Source organism: Phocoena sinus, chromosome 15, assembly GCF_008692025.1.
Source record: "Phocoena sinus isolate mPhoSin1 chromosome 15, mPhoSin1.pri, whole genome shotgun sequence".
In the NCBI taxonomy this organism is placed as follows: Eukaryota; Metazoa; Chordata; class Mammalia; order Artiodactyla; family Phocoenidae; genus Phocoena; species Phocoena sinus.
In genome coordinates, this window is record NC_045777.1 from 37,492,164 (window position 1) to 37,495,928 (window position 3,765).

Below are 3,765 nucleotides of genomic sequence, written 5' to 3' on the forward strand. Positions count from 1 at the left end.
TTATCAACTTTGAAGGGGGGACACGGTTGTTGTCTTTGCTTAGTAACAGTTTTAAAAGTTTCCATTTTTGTTTCCATGGATAGTGTTGTGATTGTTTTTCTCACATGGTTTGAATTGTTTTACGGGGGGATCTCCATTCAAGCTGGGGTGCAGCTTCTTCATTTTGTACCTCGAAAAGAAGTCAAAGAACAAGAGAAAAGGATTTTATTTTGTTTTTTCCACAAAGACTAGACTAGTGACACACCTAGGCCCAGCGTGAAGCTTTCTAGCATGGAGTTCACTTTCCATCTGTATGACTTATTTGGCAGAATAATATGGTCCCAGGGTTTCTTTTTTTTTTTTTTAATTAATTAATTTATTCATTTATTTAATTTTGGCTGCATTGGGTCTTCGCTGCTGCACGCAGGTTTTCTCTAGTTGCTGAGAACGGAGCCTACTCTTGCGCTGCGCAGATTTCTCATTGTGGTGGCTTCTCTTGTTGCGGAGCACGGGCTCTAGGCGCACAGGCTTCAGTAGTTGTGGCACATGGGCTCAGTAGTTGTGGCTTGTGGGCTCTAGAGAGCAGGCTCAGTAGCTGTGGCGCATGGGCTTAGTTGCTCTGCGGCATGTGGGATCTTCCTGGACCAGGGCTCGAACCCGTGTCCCCTGCACTGGCAGGCGGATTCTTAACCACTGCACCATCAGGGAAGTCCTATATATTTTTTTAAGTTGGATAATTTCTAAATTTCTTTTATTCCCCTCAGCCTGTTGTACCATGAGTGCCTCTCTCATGTGGCAGGAGCAAGTCTCAACCGAGAGAGTGAGAAATAGGCAGAAGGCTTTCTCTTTGCAGACCTTCCCATAGAATACATTTCTTCTCATCACTGCTCATAGCAGGGACAGAAAAGGAGATAATTTTCCTTCTCTTTCTTGTTCATGTTCTGGCAACTGGACAACTTTCCCTTGGGACCAAAAGCATTAAGGCTGACCCTGTGTTTCCTCAACGTGGCAGATTGACTTTGGTTAAACGAATCCAGTGAAACTCCCCTGGGAACACCAGGGCCACTAACTCTCTTTCCAAAATGCTGATTTACCTACATGGTTCCTCCATACATGGTACTTTTTTCCACCAGTTCTTTTAATGGCACTGAGCTCTGGCTGTATGGTAAACTATGTCCAGCCATTTACTACATTAAGAAAGAAGCAGGTATTTATTCCATTCGGTGAGGTGCTGATTGGTTGTAAAACGTCCTTGTAAAATCTGTTCTTGCTGTTAACCTCATTTGTATGAAGAAAAAGTATTTGGGATTTGCCAAAATTGCTGAACGCGGGGCAGAGCAGTTGCTTCGACAGCCTCATGTTTGTTGAATTATTAGAAAATCCTGAGCCTGCAAGAACCCCAGGAAGTCTTCTAGTGTGTCCCTCTGGCTCTGGGTGAATCAGCCACTCGACATGGTCATGCATGTTACTGGGGCTTTCCTGTCTCATATCCATGCATCTCCTGGGAGCGAGATTACAAGACTTCTCTTTGTAACCTAATATGATACGTATCAACTTAGGCACCAAGAATTCATCCTAAAAACTAAGCTGACATCTTTCTGGACTGACTTAAAGCCAATTTTTGGTTGTTTTCTCCTCAGAGATAGAGAACTTTGATCTAATAACACTCCATATATTACTCAGCCACCCTGAGGGGCCAATCTCGGTTCCTTTAACTGTTTCTCTCCTCTGCTCTTTTCCAAATCTACAACCACTTTAGTTTTTGTCTTCTTTAAATAATATATTCTTTAGATGTCTGTGACTCATTTGTTTTAAGGTTTTTTTTAATTGAAGTATAGTTAACTTACAATGTGTTAGTTTCAAGTGTACAGCAAAGTGATTCCGTTATACATACATACATATATATATATTCTTTTCCAGATTCTTTTCATTATAGGTTATTACAAGATTTTTTTAACATGCAAAATTTTGTGCTGCTTCAGCTCCCGTTTCCACTGTTTCCTTCTTAACCTACGTGCCAGCTGTGCCTCATTTAGTCAGGCCAAGAACATACACGTTATTCTATGGTGGCACAGCCCTGGTGACAGAGATGGCTGCAAAAAATACATACAAAGAGAATAGAAAAAGGATCAGGCATATTAACCTGTGTTTCTGTCTAGAACACAGACTACAAAGTATATACTTAATAAGTGAATTCTGCATAAATAAAATTTCATTCCTATGTTATTTTCCTTGCTGCCCGTACCACCTTTATTATTAATTTGAAAAACTTTCTTATTAAGATATTTTGAAATTTAAAAGCGATCCCGGCGCGGCCGAGGGGAAGATGGCGGCGGCCATACTGCTGGCCGCCGGCCTCTGCGGGGCGCGCCGGGCAGAGGCGGCGGCGGGGCCGCGGGCGGCGCAGGTGAGAGGTGGCCGTGGGGCAAGGGAGGGGTCCCGCGGCTCTGACGCCCTGCAAGGCGGGGGGCCGCGTTCCTCCCCGGCTCCCCACGGCGTGCGCAGCCCTGCCGGGAACGTTGCCCCTCCCGAGGCTCAGGCTCCAGGGCTGTGCGGTGAGGTCCGACTGGTGGTCGCGGCAACCTCTCTTAAAGCCTCGCCGCAGGAGAAACGAATCAGCGATGGACGACGGCCTGCACAGGCCCAGGCACCGAGGTCGACACAGGGTCCGAGGAGCTGCAGGTGTGACTGTTGGGAATGAAGTGGCCAAGGCCCAGAAGGCAGCTCCTCGGGGAGCAGCTCCAACCATCTCCTCCTGGATCGAAGCCTCCCAGCTGACGTTCTGTATGAGGACCAGCAGTGTCTCGTGTTCCGTGATGTGGTCCCTCAGGCTCCTGTGCACTTTCTGGTCATTCCTAAGAAGCCCATTCCTTGCATTAGCCAGGCTGAGGAAGAAGACCAGAAGCTTCTAGGACACCTTCTCCTTGTGGCCAAGAAGACCGCAAAGGCTGGGGGGCTGGGAGATGGCTACCGACTTGTGATCAACGATGGGCAGCTGGGCACACAATCTGTGTATCACCTGCACATTCACGTACTTGGAGGCCGACCGCTGCAGTGGCCTCCAGGTTGAACCTACCAAATGACCAAGGACCTCAGACCTGGGAACTTGGATGGGGTGGGGAAAAACGGCACGCTGTGATGCTAATAAACTTTCTCGCCCTCAATAAATAAATAAAAGCAAGCTATCTCTTTTTTTTTTATATAACCTTAGGATGATGGAATGTGTTACATTGGAGATTTTTACATTAATTAGACAACTTCCTTGGGGTAGAGAATTAGCAATTTGGTTGATCTCCCAATGACTGGTATTTCCCAGGAGCTGTTGTGTTCCCCAGAGTAACACTGATAAAAAGAGACTACTCCCAGAATGCCATGGGCCTTTTCAGTTCAAACTAGGATGGGTGTAACTTCTTTACTTCCTGAAGCTATATCAGTTACAAATATGTGGAAACAGAGAAGATTAAGCTATTATGGAGAATTTTCTTCTGAATAATTCATATTATTTTTCCTGTGTAGAACTGTTCATTCTCCCCATCCCCTAGATATAAACTAAATATTGAAGGTTCATTACATTTCTTATGAATATCAGAATTCTGACCATGATGTTAGCTTTGGGAACAGGATGAGTTTTTAGTGTCCCAATAAACAGGATGTAATAAAAATTTTATAAAGAGCCAACTCTTTGCCATGTACTTTGAACATTATGTTTCACTAATAGTGTTTTTCTATTTTTCAACACTTGAGGGAAAGTAACTTACAATCTTAGCTTAATTATGCACGGTTCTG

The 3,765-nt window shown here is 44.8% G+C and overlaps 1 pseudogene; it reads left to right on the top strand.

Moving 5' to 3' along the window:
• Nucleotides 1-2,305: 2,305 nt before the first annotated feature.
• LOC116740773 lies at nt 2,306-3,049 on the top strand (annotated as a pseudogene).
• The last annotated feature ends 716 nt before the right edge of the window (nt 3,050-3,765 follow it).